Genomic DNA, 18,348 nt, shown 5'->3' on the forward strand with positions numbered 1-18,348 from the left:
AACTATCAATTGTGAAAAAGAAGATATAAAGAATTAACTATTTAATAGGGGGGTGGGGGGTAAATCAGAAATCCCAAAACAAAAGATTGTTGGAAAACTGGCACAAAAATAATGGTTTTCTTGCTACCAAGTGATACATTTTTGCTACTTTTGCACAAACCAAGAGCCGGATGACAGCTTTTCAGTTGTCATATTGTGACCACTTGAAGACAAAAAGTAATCAAATTTCATGCCTCAAGATTGTATTTGCCAGTTTGGCTGTGCTGCCTTCAATTGTACCAGTCTCAGGGTGTCAGATGAGTTTGTTTCTCTTAATGTCTCATCAGACCTGACACGTCATCAGTTGTTTTCTCTTACATAAACTGGGATCAGCAGCTCCACCACAGCACTTTAATCTGAGTCCTAAATAAATAATTATTGGCTCTAATCAGGCTTTGGTTTCATCTGTCTCTTTCCGTCATCAGAGATGATCTGTGAAAGCTTGTATGATTAGTTGGTATTACTTGGACTTATTTGGGCCTAGTTGGATCTTATAGTTAGAGGAGGTTGCTATGGCAAGTATCCCTATTGTTCCCTGTCAAAAGCTACACTTAATGCTGCGCTTGATTCAGCACTTTGGGAACGTCTTTTAGGAGTGACCAGCTGTGAATATGTGTGCAACACATCAATGAAATTGTCTAGAACCTGTATAGCCTCTGTTGGTGACATCATCAGAATGCGCCAGTACCAGGGTTATAAAAAGATGTGCCACAGGTGCATCGTCAGGTCTTTTGTCTTCAGACCACTCTGTGATGTGTTTGTGCTTCTCAAGCTCTCCGTTTTTCTTTGATAGGAGTTAGATTCATCAGGCAGTATGCAGAAATCTTTCTTCTTTCTATTATTCAAGTGTGGGAATGACAAGGAGAAAAAAAAAATTGTTATCAACAAAGCAAACAGTGTTTTGCTTTGTTTGTTTGGGGGAAGAGTACACTGCGCTTGCGTTGGAGCGAGGCGAGTGTCAGTATTGTGAGCTGTTCACAGTGAAGATGCTGTGCACTCGTCTCGCTTACTTCCAAAAGCCGGCACCCACCATTCCATCATGGGGCTCGTGTATGGAGCTGGCTGAGGACTGAGAGACGGGTCCGTCCCTATCACTCGCTCTCTCTCCAAGTCCAGCTGGTCCCTCGTGTGTTCTCGGAGCGTGCCACTGCGCCTCTTCAGTTCACGAGGGGGATGATGAATCTTTGAGTTTGGACCTCTGAATGTTCCTCACGTAATGATAAAGCGTTTAATTTGCAGATGAGACCATTCCAGTTGTGGCTGAAAGCCAGGGGATTTCATCCAAGGGCCAATCCCCGAATGCAGACAAGGGTTACGCACTGCAGGCTACGTACCCTCTCTATGTGGTTCAGACCCCGGTTCCTTACTTTGGGTCCCACTCTAGGTGCGTCTTACCATCGCAGATTGTTAAAGACAGACGCCTCTCTGATGGGCTGGGGAGCGGTCTTATGTGGTCGTCCAGCTCAAGGGGAATGGGAGGGTCATCAGCTCGATTGGAACATCAACTGTCTCCAGTTGATGTCTGTATTTCTGGCCCTGAAATACTTCCTCCAGCATCTGAGAGGCTGCCATGTCCTTGTGCGGGTGGACAACACAGCAGCAGTCTCTTACATAAATCACCAAGGAGGTCTGTGATTGCACCAGCAAAACAGACTAGTACAGCAGATTTTCCTTTGAGCCCAGGGCAAGCTCCTGTCAATCAGAGCAGTATATATCCCTGGATGCCTCAATGTGGGAGCAGATTTACTGTCCGGACAGAAAATACAGACCGGAATGGAAACTCCACCCCAAGGTAGTGAAACAAATCTGGATAAGATTTTACAAAGCAGAGGTGGACCTCTGAGAGGTGGATCTACTTCTCTCTGAGTCACCCAGCAGGCTGGGTCTGCTGGGTCTGGATGCGATTGCGCATACATGGCTCAAAATGCTCCTGTATACATTTCCTCCATTTTCTCTGCTCCCGGGAGTTCTAGCCAGAATTCGCCAACAAGGATCTTGCCTATTACTGATAGTGCCGAGTTGGTCGATTATCCCCAGCCTGAGTATGTTTGGCCCCTGAAGGGAAACAACTGAGGGACCTGAAGTTATTGAGAACATTATGAGTGCTAGGGCTCCTTCCACTAGGTCTTTGAGAGGTGGTGCACTGCACATAATGCAGATCCAGTTAACTGACAGACTGCTTCAGTTCTGGACTTCCTGCAGGAGAATTATCAGTAGGCACACCCCACTCTCAGGGTTTTATGTGGCCGCCCTGTCCGCTTGCCATGCCTTTATTGATGGGGTGACACTGGGGGAAACATCCCTTGTTACCTTGCTTTGTTCGGTAACTGAGGCCTCCCATTAGAACCAGGATCCCTTCATGGGACTTAGCCATAGTCCTTGAAGGTCTGGTTGAGACCCCCTTTGAACCTCTAGAGTCGGTGTCTGACAAGCTCATTAGTCTAAAGATGGTTTTTCTTATGGCTATTACTTCTATGAAAAGAACTGGGGACTTGCAGACTCTGTCTATCTTGCAATCCTGCTTAGACTTTGCCCCAGGAATGGCCAGCGATATTACATCCTCATCCTGACTACCTGCCTAATGTTCCTTCTGTCCTCCGCCGTTTACAACGCCAGATCAGGAGAAACTTTTCAGACTGTGTCCAGTTCGGGCTTTTCAGGTACTTGCTGGTGGCTTAAGTCAGGGCAACTATTTGTTTGATATGGGGGTCGTAACAAGGGGGCGGCCACCACAAAACAGACAGTGTCACATTGGGTGAGGGACGCTATTGCCCTTGCCTATGAGGCACGGTCAAGCTTCGCCAGTAAGCATCAGCGCTCATTCTACCAGGGGGGTCGCTTCATCTAAAGCTTTCGCAGAGGTGGTCTCGTACCCGTAGGTAGGAGGAGCCATAAGGGGGACAGATGAAGTGGCTTTCCCTCGGAAGAAGGAAAGCTGTGACCGCAACATTGCCATGGCCATGTTCTCGCAGTGAGAACATGAACCATTCATGAATGCTTCCTCAACGTGCTTATTGCCCAGGCACGTGAGGCAGTGATCATGAACGTCAGAGGCGGAGAGGTAACGACCGAATCCAGGAACGGCACTCAGACAGAAAGGCATATTTAAAAAGACACGTCTTTAAAAAGATGTTCAACATCACTGTGCCTTGCTCTAATAGAGAAAACACACTCTTTTAGAGGAAATTGCTCTTTAAAATTGCCGTCAAAGCGCCCAGGGGTGTAATCTGCAGCGGAGTGAGTCAGGTGAATGGGAAACGGCAGTGGTATTCAGCTGGCTGTAATACGACCACTAACATTTACATTTATGCATTTGGCAGACTCTTTTATCCAAAGCGACTTACAGAGCCCTTATTACAGGGACAATCCCCTCGGAGCAACCTGGAGTTAAGTGCCTTGCTCAAGGACACAATGGTGGTGGCTGTGGGACTTGAACCAACGTCCTTCTGATTACCAGATTACCAGTTATGTGCTTAGACCACTACACCATCTTGATCTTCTCAAAGATCTGAAGGTGGATCGGGCTCCCAAGAGTGACCCCTAGTGTCACTATTCGACACAATGTTGAAGTGAGTGACAGAAGGGGACCTAACAAGATACAATGTTATCAGTAGGAATATTGTCACCAAATTGAATAAACTTAAGAAGCTTCTCAGAATTCCTTAAAGTTTGTCAAGTATCTATTAAAGGAATATTTTGTTTAAGATGTCTATCAACAGCATCTGTGGCATGTAGCTGATTACCACAGAATATTTAGACTTGATTAAAAACTTGCTTGCAGTATTGCATGTACAGTGGAATCTAGTTGGTTTCAGTTTTTTTATGTGGTTGCTAGGGTGTTCTTGATGGTTGTTTGGCCATTGCTAGGTGGTTACAAGGGTTTTTTGGGTGGTTATTTAATAGCCAAAAAAAAGAGCCTCCTCTCATAAAAATTATGCATTTTTGAATCAAATTTATATTACGTGGTTCATTACAAATAAGTATCACAGCAGTTCTGAGGTGAAATGCCCACTGTGTGGTGCTAAAAGTAAGTTATAGTTTTCTCTCAAACAGGTTTACTTGTGCTACCATTCGCTGTTGGTTCGCACTTGAACAAGCTTGTAAATGCAGTTGGTTATGTGATGTAAATGTTAAAATGTATCGCCTTACTGTATGCGCTACAGAAAGTGTTTCGATGGTAAAACATAGTATTATGTGAGGAACAGGGGGACAATAAATGTTTATGAACTGAGAATTAGTCGTTTTCCTTGTGATTTGTGTGAAAGTGAATAAAAGTCATTGTTGTAGTAGCACTTCTAGAGTTCATTTCACCAGGAGACTGCCGTGAATCGTACAACGAGCCATGTAAAAATGAATTTGATGGTGCACCTCCAAGTCTGGCATTCTGTTCTCTATGTAGAATTACTGACCATGTTGAAAGGTAATAGTGCACCTCTCCTCAACAAGTCACATAAATGAAGACATAATTTATGTCCATACCACAATGGTGTAGGAGTTGCATGTCAAAATTCAATGCTGATGATAAATGGCAAGTAAAAACCAGAGCTTCAGCTTTTAATGGACTGAATCTGCTCTGAAGTCAATCCTTATGTAAATAGTGCTGTGTTGTCAACACAATCAAGCTTCCCTGTTGATTGCAAGCACATTACATTGAACTACAGTACCTGTGGGGGATTGTTTGTTGCAGGTTCTCCCAGGATTTTCGCCCAACTCAGAAATGAGTGCTTGCCTCTAAAAAGCATCAAGCACTTTGAACAAAATTGAGACCACACATGCGGCTCATAGGTATTAAACTTTACCCCTAAATCTTTATTGAGTTATTTTTGCTGCAGGTTTCCATGCCCAGTCTCAATTTGACATCCTAAAAATAGATTCAGTGTAGTTTCTTAACATGGTCCTCCGATCGTTAAATCATTAATTGCTATGGGTGTCAGACAGGTAATGGGAGGATTCCTGAGGATATTCAAAATCTGGGTTTCCCACAGTTCATAAAGTGCAGGTACTGGGGTGGGTCAATGTTCCTTAGGCTCTCATTTTCTCCACTAGGATCTTCCTACTGTTCAACATCTTAACATTATAGAGATGCTGATAATTCCAAACATTTTTATTATAAATTCGTTCAACAATATTTACTGTGAAATTTCTTAAAGGGATGTTTTATTATAATGTAACTGATTTCAGGGCAAAGACTATAGGCTTTAAAACTTTCCCATGTTGGCCGTGAAATCCCGTGTTTTGAAGACATCCTGTACAGGATGACTAAAGTATTCTCCCATAATTTAGCAGCGAGCAGCTTAAGGGGAACGTTGGAGGCTATTTTTTTTTCTTTGTCTTGTTAACGCTAATTTCATACCAATCATTTTATGTATCCCAAATACCACACAATTTAATTATATTGAATTATATGCAGCACATCGCCATTTGGACTACTTTTATTTTGAATAAATTAATGTGATTCAAATGATCGCCTGTTAAATTTTTTTTAGACTGTTATAAAAGGGTTAGGTTTAAAGGTAGGGGTGGAATTAGTGGCTCAAATATTATACTGTATATATTTATGTGTATGTTACCTCCTGTGAACCAAACACAACTGCTGTGTTTTCCTAAAAATGGATGTGCATATATATAATACTAATATAATACTAAGCTATAGAAAGTCAAAGAAAATGTCATAACATTTGTTATATGTTACCAGGAAAGTTGGTTATTCGTGTTTTTTGAAACATTACATACATTACATCTGATCTTTAGTAAAGCTGCTTTGGAACAATGTGTATTGGGAAAGCAAAAAAAATTATGCTATTTAAATGCTATTCACCCCTATTACGATACACCCCAGTGCGATCCGATTTCGATTCGATTCAACACAATGCGATTCAATGCAATATGATGCAATGGGGAAAAATATGATGCTATGCAATTCAATATGGTAGGCTACGGATAGTTTGCTTTTATTTCTTTGGTTTAGACAGACAGCGAATAATAAATTAACTTAAGTGCCTTCTGATTTCTGATGCATGGACCTTTCGTAAGAAGGCCTTTGTAGTGCAAAAAATAAAATAAAAGATTAAATAAAACCAGTCGTTCTTTTCCTTTTCTGTCTCCAGTTACAATTTGAACAGCTCACACTTTTAACAGCGGCATGACATATTTTACAAATTGCATGGGTTTTATCCAAATTTAAATCTCACTTATAAAACCCAAAGTGTTTCCAAACATTGGATTGGTAATTATTTGGTGGAAGATGCAGCTCTACCTCTGCCATGTTAATCTATATTCTATGCCTCGGTCTCTGTAGTGTTATGATATGTCATATTCACATAGCAGCAGTGATGAGAGAACACGATAGAGAAACAGTTTAGAGAGAAATCAATCTACATATAAAATGTTGGCCACAAATGATTGGTCAATTTCTATATAATACTTTTAGCACAGCTACCTATAATTATACTGTATATAAATAAATCGTTTTTTACCGATGCAAATATGTTAGAAACGATGTATCGTGATACAAATCCCAACACATTTTTTTTTTGCTTTTCCCAATATATATATAAATATACAAATAAAAATGATTTGACTTTTATGTTAAAACACTTTTTTTCTACTTTGGCAATAAAAACTCATTGCACTGTCAAACAAATAAGTGACAGCCAGTGCTAAACAATTTTACCAATTAGAAATTAGCATAAATAATTATTATTCAAAGTAATGTACAGCATCATAAAATCACTGCCAACCATGTTAAAATAAAATTATACATTATAAATTCTAAATCTATGTACAGTACTATGGAAAAATAGTGCTAAAGTACACAATAGTGTACACTGTGTTTGGCAGCCTGGCATTTCGCGATAAATCGCTCAAATTTTAAAAGTGGCATATTGGATGAAACAAGAGACTCCTATCTTTTGACTTAAAAAGGTATCAGTGTAAAAATTGAATGTAGTTCCTTATCAGATGTAGTTCCCTTTACAAAAGGCTTCACTACGATGTTGCGCTGCTAAGCGCTACGGGGAACAGCTTTCGCTGTGAGCTGAGCTGAATAATGTGTGGAACACGTCAATGAACATTGACCGGAATTTATAGCCTCGGCTGATGTAATCATTAGGTGCACCTGAGGCCAGGCTATAAATGGATACGTCACCAGGTGTCGTCAGAAACTCTTTTTTCAGAGCGATTCTGTTTCTGTGTGTTCCACAAACCCTGTCAAAACTTTATTTCCTCTGTTAGGAGTTAGAATCAGTTAGACAGTGTGCAGTGAACTTTGTTCTTTGTTCTCTTTTCTCTTCTGTTTAGAAAATAATATATATATATATATATATATATATATATATATATATATATATATATATATATATATATATATATATATATTTCTAAAAAGAGAGAATGACTGAAAGCCATAAGCGGTGCGTGTTCCCTCTTCTCGCTCTATAGCTGAAGACGACACACATCAGTTTTTGCTGTTTGTTTGGGAGCACGCTGCTCTCGCGTGGCAGCAGGGTGGGTCGCGAGCACTGCGATTTGCTTTAACAGGCAGAGTGCGTCGTGCTCGCCTCGCTTGCTTCCGGGAGTTAGCACTCTCGAAAAGAAGATCGTTCAGTGTGGCTCTTGCATGGTTTTGGCTGAGGAGCAAGAGACGGGTTGATCCCTTTCTCTCACTCTCTCCCCAAACCCAGCTGTTTCTTCACATGATCTCGACGCTTCCGGATCATGAGGTGGATCGCTATTCTCTTCCGCCTCCGAGCTTTCCGTCCGCGATAAAAAATCTCACGGAGGAATTGCTCGATGTTGTTACTCGTGCGGTTGCCAGATTGGTCTGGCCACGCAAAAAGAGACCCCAAACGCTCCAAATTAGGGGATAGATTTTATCTTCCAGTCTAAGAAAGGGAACGCCTCATGGGTTCCTTCCTTCTTTGATAACCTCCATTAAGAGCTTTTTCGCTCATGGAGAACCCCTAAAAAAATAAAAAAATAAAATAAAATATATATATATATATATATATATATATATATATATATATATATATATATATATATATATATAGATAGATAGATATTTTCTTCCCGTGTTCACATACCCTCGACGTCATTATATTCGACTATACGTGGGTGCTGAGGCACGGCGGTATTCAGTGATGCCGCCGGTCGAAGAGACGCTTATGGGCTATCTCTGCCGGGCTCGGCATCGTCACTTAAAGCCCTCTCTCCCCTCAAAGCCTTGTAGGACAACCTCTACTTTAGTGGGAAGGGCTTATCAAGCAGCAGGTCAGGCTGGTGCTGCTCTGCACACTATGCTGCTCTGCACACTATGCTGTTCCTCCCAGTTGGGTGTTTTCGCTGTTCCTGCATTTTATTCAGGACTCGAAACACTCGACAACCCCTCAACAGGAAGTGTTAAAATATAATACCCATCTCAGAGATCCTGGCAGCGTAGGAACTTCTGCCGGATATATTATTTTCTGTGGGTCTTATAAGGGCGTCAGGATTTAATTCACTCGCCGCTTTTCTGTGTTTCAACGGCATGTTCTCACTATCGTGAACCGGATTTCTTTTTATGTAAAAAAAAAATATAACTCAATCTCCTGGGTAAAGGGGCCATGGTATGTGTTCCCCTTCCAGAGAGAGAGTTAGGTTATTACACTAAATACTTCCCGTTTCCCATGGAGGGTGAGGGGTGGCGTCTGGCTTAGATCTTAAAGCTTGAACTACCCGTGGGTGTTCAAGTCCAAGATGATGCCTGTAAAGACGGTCGTGTCTCAAGCCCTACAACTCGTTTGGCGGGTCACCGTCGATCTTATGACGCACTTCTATACTTCATTTAGAAGTTCTGCCACAACATGGAAAGTTCCTGAGGTTCACTTCCGGGGGCGAAGTCTTCCAGGGTCAGGTTCTTTCACTTAGCCTAGCCCTTTTTACCCGCACATTCACAATGCATGATGTAGCGCTGGCTCCTTGCGACTCTGGGGCATCTGCATTCTGAATTATGTAGACGACTGGCTGATCCTAGCACAGTTCCAGGAACTGGCAGTTCAGCACAGGGACATCGTCTTAGCTCATCTGTTTCTCTGGGGTTGAGGCTCAACGCCAAGGAAAGCGTCCTCTCTCCCACTCAGAACACTGTCTATCGGGGCATCGTATGGAGTTCAATCTCAATGCGGGCACAACTGTCTCCCGCTAGGATTGAGTCCATTTAGATCACCCTGAGCAAAGTCAGGCTAGGTCAAGGTTGCACTGTTATCAGTATCAATGATTTCCAGGTCTCAGGGCAAATGCGTCCACAGTGATCCCTCTGGACCTTCTGCTCATGAGACCGTTTTTGTTGTGGCCAAAAGCCAGGGGATTTCTTCCAAGGGCCAAACCCCTAGGCTAAATAGGGTTACGCGCCTCAGGCTTCGTTCCCTTTCTATGTGGTTCAGACCCCGGTTTTCTGCCTTGGATCCCACTCTAGGTGCGTCTTGTTGTCGCAGGCTGCTAACGACAGACGCCTCCCTGATGAGCGGGGTAGCGGCCTTAAGTGGTCGTCCAGCTTAAGGGGATAGGAGGGTCGTCAGCTCGGTTGTCACAGTCACTGTCTCGGGTTGATGGCTGAATTTCTGGCCCAGAAATACCTCCTCCTGAGGCTGCCATGTCTTGGTGCGGGTGGACAATGCAGCGGTAGCCTCTTACATAAATCATCAAGGAGACCCACGTTCTTGTCAGCTGTATTTCTGACACGTTGGGTTCTCCTTAGGGCCCAAGGCAAGCTCCTGTCACTCAGGTCAGTTATATCCCTGGATGCCCGTATATGGGAGCAGATTTACGGTCCAGACAGAAAATGCCAACGGGGGAGTTAAGAACTCCACCCTAAGGTAGTAGTTGCCCAGAGTTCGCCAGCAAGGGTTTTTGCCTCTTACTGATAGCACCGTGCTGGCCGAACAGGGCTTGGTTCTCGGAGCTAATCTCTTCCCTCGACGGCTCGCCTTTGGCGATGCCGAACAGGAAGGATCTTCTGTCTCAGGCACAGGGCAATATTTCATCCCTGCCCCAAATTGTGGAATCTTTCATGTTTGGCCCCTAAGGGTACCAACTGAGGTTCACAGGGCTTTCTCCTGAAGTTATCGAGACCATTGCAAGTGCTAGGGCTCCCTCCCTTGGAACTGATCTGGGTAGATTTTACAGGGCAGAAGAGGACCTCTTCGCCACTGTTGATAGCGCAATGTCTCCTCTACTTCTCCCCGAGTCACCCAGTCCCCCCCCCTCGGGGGTGCTGATCGTGGTGGCTTCAGTTCTGGATATTCTGTGGAAAGAACTGTCAGCGGGCACTTGCCTCACCACTGCCAGGTTCTATGTGGCTTCCACTTCGGCTTGCCACGCCTTGGTGGGCGGGGTGCCCTCTAAGAGGCATCCTTGCTAGGACCTCTTCATAGGGTAAGACCCCCCTTTTTAAAACCTCTAGAGTCAGCGTTTGGTAGACTTCTGACTCTCAAGATGGTTTTTCATATGGCAATTGATCAGTTTTTATGACAAGTTTGTGTTGCGATAGGGTTCTCTTCACACACATTCATCGAACTTTATGGGTTAGATGCTTTGCTACTCTGGGCTCTTATGCCCTTGAGTCGACATCTCAACTCATGCCTGAACAAGTATGTGATGCGGCAGGCTGGTCCTCTCCGCTCACATTCATCAGTTTTTATGACAATTTTGTGTTGCGATAGGGTTCTCTTCGCACACATTCATCGAACTCTAGCCTCGAAATCTAATTATTATCTTCATCAAATGAGTGAGGCTAAAGGGAATAGTAAGCTAATTTGGAAAAACATAAATACTCTTTTACGAAAGGAACCAAATTTTATAGGAGATATCAATCTTAAAGTTGAGGGAAAGTTAATTGAAGATGATTCTGCCATTGCTACTATTTTTAATAATTATTTTATTGACTCCGTTAAAGAATTAGGGGATACATTTTCAAAAAGGGAAATAAATATCAGTCCAGTTGATGATGTATGTAAAAGTTTTAATCTAATCAAGGTAAATGAAACGCAAGTTAATAAAGTTATTAGCTCATTGAAAAATTCAAAATGTAAAGATGCTCATTATTTGGATACTGTGTTTGTTAAAACTCACAAAGATAGTTTAACCCCGGTCGTTACTCATTTAATTAATCTGTCATTTGAAAGTAGTGTTTTCCCACTGCGTGGAAAAAAGCTATTGTTACTCCTATTTTTAAATCTGGAGACCATTATAAAGTTAGTAACTACAGACCCATAAGCATACTGCCAGTACTCTCTAAGATTGCAGAGAAGATTGTTTTTGAACAGCTGACATCCCATCTTAACACCATTGAGGTTGGCCTACATTGTATGCAGTTTGGTTTCAGAATAAATCATTCAACCGAAACAGCTACTTTACATTTAATAGAGCAAATAAAATCTAAGTTGACAAAGGAGGATTTGTTGGGGCTATATTTTTAGATCTACGTAAGGCCTTTGATACTGTTAATCATACAGTTCTCCTTTCTAAATTGTCTACTTTCCACTTTTCACCTGAATCTTTGGCATGGGTATCCTCATACTTATTTAACAGAGAACAATGTGTAAAAATTAAAGGGGTCAAGTCCTGTGATCTGCATTGTACAATGGGTGTACCCCAAGGATCAGTACTAGGTCCTTTACTATTTAGTTTGTATATTAATGATCTTCCGCAACAGTGTGAAGGGATACAAGTACAAATGTATGCTGATGATACTGTTATTTTTACACATGCGAAAACAGCAGAATTAGCGGCTGAGAAGTTAAAAGCTGCTACAGAAAGGATCACACAGTGGCTGGAACAGTCATGTCTTAGCTTAAACATCAGTAAAACAAAGGGAATTTTTTTCTCTAAAACAAATGTTAAATCTCCTGATGTTGATATTTTTATTAACGGTGAAAAGTTAGAAATAGTAAATGAGCTCAATTACCTTGGTATAATATTGGACTCAAATCTCAGTTTTAAAAAACATGTAAAGAAAATGGTGAGGAATATTAAATATAATATGGCAAATTTTAGACAAATTAGACAGTGTCTTTTTTTGATGTAGCTAAGGCTTTTATGCATGCTACAATCTTTTCTCACATGTCTTACTGTTTGACATGTTGGGGTCAAGCGGGTGAAACTGTTATTAAACCCTTAAAATCTCTATATAAACAGACATTAAAAATTTTAGATAAAAAACCTAACCATTTTCATTTTTGTAGGATCATAGAGAAACATAATTTTCTAACCTTTGACAACTTTAGACTTTATTCAAGTTTGTGTATGGTTCATAAAATCCTTAATGGTCTGGCTCCTTCTGTATTATGTGACTTTATTAATCTTCGCTGTGAAACCTCTGTGAGATCTACCAGACTATCACTTATGAGCAATTGTCTGGTTCCCTTTCGTCGTTCCGCATTTGGACTATCATCTTTCGCAGTGAAAGCCACTAATCAATGGAATGCCCTACCAGAGGACATAAAAGGGTGTAAAGCTCATGGTTTTTTTAAATTGAAGTTAAAATCCTTTTTAATACGGAACCAATTATGTAACCATTGAGATTGTTGTAGTTAAATTGTTTGATTTATTAATGTTTTTCTATGGCCTTGACAGTATGTGTGTATGTATGTATTGTATGTGAATATAGGTATTGTTTGTGTAATGTTTTGTTAGCTTTGTCTCGTTTGGGGGGCTACGGATGAAAAATAGCCTCTGGCTAAATCCGGTACAATACATGAAATGGACATTTTATGTTAAAAATTGTGCATGGTCCCTACTTAAATAAATAAATGAAAAAATGAAAAAAAAAAAAAACTTTGTGGGTTAGATGCTTTGCTACTCTGGGCTCTTATGCCCTTGAGTCGACATCTCAGCTCATGCCTGAACAAGTTTGTGATGCGGCAGACTGGTCCTCTCCGCACACATTGATCAAAAAATTAATGGTTTAGATGTTTATGCTACTCCGGGCTCTTATGCCCTTGAGTCGACATCTCAAGCTCATGTCTGAGACCTCTCGCGTTTTTGTGAGTACACTGCACAACCGTAGGGGTCCGGACAGCCCCAAGTGCGGAGGCGTGGGTATTGCGTTCCCCGTAGCGCTTAGCAGCGCAACATCGTAGTGAAGCCTTTTGTAAAGGGAACGTCTCGGGTTACATGTGTAACCCTTGTTCCCTGAAAAGGCGGAACGAGATGTTGCGCTGCTTTGCCGCACTGGGACGTCCCAGGACTGCTCTTCAAAAAGAAGTATCTGACGACACCTGGTGACGTATCCATTTATATCCTGGCCTCAGGTGCATCTAATGATTACATCAGCCGAGGCTATAAATTCCGGTCAATGTTCATTGACGTGTTCCACACATTATTCATCTCGGCTCACAGCGAAAGCTGTTCCCCGTCGCGCTTAGCAGCGCAACATCTCGTTCCGCCTTTTTCAGGGAACAAGGGTTACACATGTAACCTGAGACGTTTTGTTGGTGTTTCTCCCAAAGACAAACTCCATGTTTTTTTGTCACATGACTACCTACAACGAATATTATAATGATAATAATATGATGTCCAGGTATGTGTATGTGCATACACCTGCATGGATATCATATTATTATCATTATCATATTCGTAAGGTTATAATGTAACTAAATTGATGAAAATTGTCACTCTACTGTACATTTAAATGTGTTACATTTTTATATTGTTAACAAACAATTATGTAGGGGTAGGTTGAGGGAAAGATATCGCCAAAATAGTAAAACTACGCAAATATATTCATAATAAAAAGCATTTGTAAATAGATTTACATTTCAAAAGTTGTAGCGGGTAAAAATGTTTTAGATGTTGTCCATTTTGTATGATTAGATAATGGATAATTTTGGGGTAAAGGCTCTCAGATGTTCTGCAGTAACTCTGCTGTCTTGGGAAATGAAGAGATCGGGTCCCCATTAAGATTGGATTTATGTCCTGATGAAGGCTCTTTCCAGCAGTTAATGTTCATAGATTTACCCAAGCCCTGTCTCCTGATAGGTGATCTGATGAGAAAGAGCTATAATTAGCTTATGAACATCTTAATTAATTTAATATGGCAGATTTTGTCAGACAAGCCTGTGTCCTTGTCACCCTGCTCCCAAAAGAAGGCGCAAACTGGAACGCAAATGCCAGACATCAAGTGCTAGAATGATGGATGCTAGAAGTTTGACATCCCATACACAGTTTTCTCAATTTCAGCTGGCTAAATACTACATTTTTAGAAGAGGACTTTATTTCTGATGTCAGTTGATGTCAGAGATGCCAGTTTGAGAGAGAAAGAGACATGCACGGGCAGCATGTGTGAGTGTGTTTGTTAGTTTATTGTTGAGGTTTACAATAAAAGTTATGTTGAATGTTCAGCTGGTTCCCACCTCCTCCTTGCCCATCCTTTTTCCTGTTACAGTAACAAAAAGTATCTTTAAGTATTGTTTACCACATACCTTATTTTACTCATAAATTCAAAACTGACAGCTTAAAACTTAACAGCTCTACTGGTAATAAAAAAAGAGATAAGCCCTTTAATATATACAAGCCAAACTTCCTGTTTTCCTGTTGCAATAATAAAACTGTGCTCATCAAGTGATTTGATGACTTTTCAACCTATGTTAAGCAATAGAGCACAATAGTCCCCGGACACATTTTTTGCCCTCTTGATTCCTTAAGTAATTTTTCCATGGGGATTTAATAAAACCTTCATAAAGCTGTTCTAAGCCATGAACCAAACTTACCAGCTCCATAGTGGTCAATGTCATTAGTGAGGGAATGAACTAAGATCCCATGAAGTATTGCAAATTAAGCACCAGAATAAAAAACAACAGGAAAATATAAACTATCGATTTAAAGTAGTTTAAATCAAAGTAAAGAAACTGTATTATAATATAATTGCAAAATATTCAGGTATTTGCAAATATAAAAGTAGTTTGAGAGTGTAGGGAGACCAACTTGATGATGGCAGTGCATCATAGGAGTGGGCAGTTGCTGCAGCAGCTGCGATTGGCTGATTAGTGGATTGTTTCCTATCAGGATCATGGATAGTGTAGTTCTTGACCAGAAATGACATCATTAAAAGATTATTAATATTATTAGTTTATTTTTTTTATGAAGTTGAAATAATCTGGACTGGGGGCTCATGATAAGACATATGTAAGAGTTATCATTGAAAATAATTTTGCCTATATGGAAAATTAATGGTATTTTTCTATAATGCACTAGTAGTAATAATGATGCTTGCCAAAACATTAGGTTTCCCAAACTCTTTCCTTTTCTTCCATTGTTCAACAAATAGATAATCCTGCTCCAAATTTATTTCATTGGTTGAGGCAGAACTTGATGTATTCTTTTGCCAAAATATACGTTACCTTTCTTAAAATAATTCTTGCCCTCATTTCATTAACAATTACAGAAATGGTTTCATAATCACAGCCGATGTCATGAGCCGTCAAATGCACTACCATGTGTGTGAACTTGAATGAAGAGTAGCTTTTCCAAAACCACAGGTATTTAGACTATTGTCCTTGCACTTGTATCGCTAATGCTCAAGTAATGATTTAGTTTCCCTGGGCGGCGGTGGAAACCCTTTGTTGTTGGCAGTAAACATAGAAACCTGAGGGGTGCGATTGTTCTGTAAAGTGTGGTGTGGTCCATTTAGAGGAGAACTGTTGAGAAATTCCAAACCAGAGAAGCAAGCAGGGTGAATTTCTGAAGCGGATTTATGCCTGCTGGGATGAGTATGCATGTATGTGTTGGATATTTCCTGTCTAGACCCACTAAGTTTGCTATATTACCTCAGAAAACTGCTAAAAACCACCATATTTTGTTACCTCAGTCCTATGGCATGGGCAATCTTTGATCCAGTTTCACATTGTTTTGCATTGGAATGAACAAAGTGTCTGAGTGGCATTTAATGGTTTATTAAGATGTTGGTCAAGTTCAAACAAGGTAGTAAAAGTTTATTTAAGCCCATCTTTGCTACATCTCAACTGCTCGACTTCTTCACAGGAAGCTCAGCACAAGTGTGAGAGCTAAGATAATTATTATCCAATCTCTTGTACGTAAACATAATCATGTAAAAAAAATAAAATAAATAAAAGCCCACTCCTTCCTACTGCATGGAAAAACTGGGTAAACCAACAAGTGTGGATCCAGGAAAGCAAATTAAAAGACAACAACCTCGTATGAGAAAAATCTCCAACACCTATGGCTAACCAATGAAGAGGCCAATGTTTGACAAAAACAAAAACAAAATATTACAAAACTATTTTACAGCTGCTAATAAGGAAAAATGTGGCTTGCCCCATAAAAGCCAATCCATATGAGAAATATAGAGCTTTTTGGATTAAATTGTTGAAAATGAATGTGAACCTGAATTTGAAAAGCTTTTTTTACTACAGTTTGTGTGTGCCTATATAAAACGTCTAGGTTATGGATGTAACCTCCGTTCCCTTCTGTCGCTCTCTCAACGTTGTGTCGGAGAAGCGACACTAGGGGTCTCTCTTGAGTGCCGAATATGCCTCTGATCTATGAAAAAAGGCCAATGAGAAGTTGGCAGATAATATTTGTATACCCCACCCCCGGACATACGGGTATAAAGGCGAGGAAATACTTTGAGTTTATTCAGAATTTTTCTGAGGAGCCGGAAATGGTCCGGCCACTACAGTGGCTAGGCTCAGCGACGTGGCCAGGAGGACACAACGTCTCGTTCCCTCCATCAGGGAACAGAGGTTACATCCATAACAGCCAACCTGGGAATGGGCCGAGCCTGGCTGGGCCTCTTTTCTCGCTATGTTTCTCTCATAGAGCAATAAGCGGCCAGGCCCCTTACATGCATCGAGGGAAGGGGGTCTTAACCATTTTCCTATTCTTTCAGGGGGAAAAGACCCTGCGGAGACCACACCTGCCCTGAAGTGGAGGTAAGGTGGTGAATACCTCACATGGGTTTTTTTAGGCGACATGTGGAAGTGGCGCAATGGTAGATCCAGCCTCACTAGGAGGGGGGAGTTGCTACAGCATGGCGACCGGAGAGCAGCTGGAACTGCCTAAGGGAGACACGGGTCCACTCGGAAGGGGACTGTACCGTGGAAAATACACACAGGGGGTGTCCATGTAGGAGTCCTGCCCTGTGGAGCACCTATTCCAGTACAGGGTAGATTGAGTACCCGCAGTGGATTGGGTCGGCTAGTTCCTCTGCTGAACTGCGGACCCACAAGGGCTAGGGAGGAATCATCCAGGGATCCGAGGAGTGGGATCTCCTGGGAGAAACGTACGCCGCCTTGGCGATTTATGTACGCTTCCACAGTGGTGCTGTCTGACCTGACTAGGACATGTTTGTCCTGAACTAATGGGAGGAACTTCCGCAGGGCAAAGAAAACAGTCAGCAACTCTAGGCAATTGATATGCCAGCGCAGTGGGGCCCCTCTCCAATGGCCCGCAGCTGCGTTCCCGTTGCACACGGCGCCTAGTCTGGAGGCGTAGGTCATGACCAGGAAGCGTCAGCTTCCTGGTAACTGCGCTGTCGATGCGCCCAGGGGCAAACTGCACTGCCGTGCAGAGAAGGACAAAGCCGCTGTAATGTGCCGTAGAATCCAACAGCAGGCGGCGTCAGAGGAACAGGAACGGGTATGTAACTCGCAGCTGACTACATACACGACCATTGGCTCCGAAGAAAATTTCTGAATGAACTCATAGTATTTCCTCGTCTTTATACCCGTATGTCCGAGGGCGGGGTATGCAAATACTATCTGTCAACTTCTCATTGGCCTTTTTTCATAGATCAGAGGCATATTCGGCACTCAAGAGAGACCCCTAGTGTCACTTCTCCGACACAACGTCGAGAGAGCGACAGAAGGGGAACTTAATTTTATATAATAGTTAAAAATGTATTAATTTGCATTTTCAAAGCAGATTTACAGAAAAGCATGTCTCAATATCTTTAAGCCCCTAATAAACAGGTGACAGTGGCAAGGAATAAAATGTAGAACATGTAAAGTATTAAATCTCATGGATAGTACCAAATCTCCCCACTATTCAGGTGCACATACACCCCAACCGACCCTAGTTGGCACTATAATATGCACTTTTAAAGGAACAGTTCACCCAAAAATAACAATTTGCTGATAATTTACTCACCCCCAGGCCATCCAAGATGTAACTGTGTTTCTTTCTTCATTAAGAAGAACAACAGAATTTAAGATTTTAAGGAATTTCATTTCAGGCCTCCTCCTTTAAACAATGCAAGTTTAGGGTGTATCAAAATAATCCACATGACTCCAGTCGACAAATAAAGTTCTTCTG

Source organism: Xyrauchen texanus, chromosome 48, assembly GCF_025860055.1.
Source record: "Xyrauchen texanus isolate HMW12.3.18 chromosome 48, RBS_HiC_50CHRs, whole genome shotgun sequence".
Taxonomy (NCBI): domain Eukaryota; kingdom Metazoa; phylum Chordata; class Actinopteri; order Cypriniformes; family Catostomidae; genus Xyrauchen; species Xyrauchen texanus.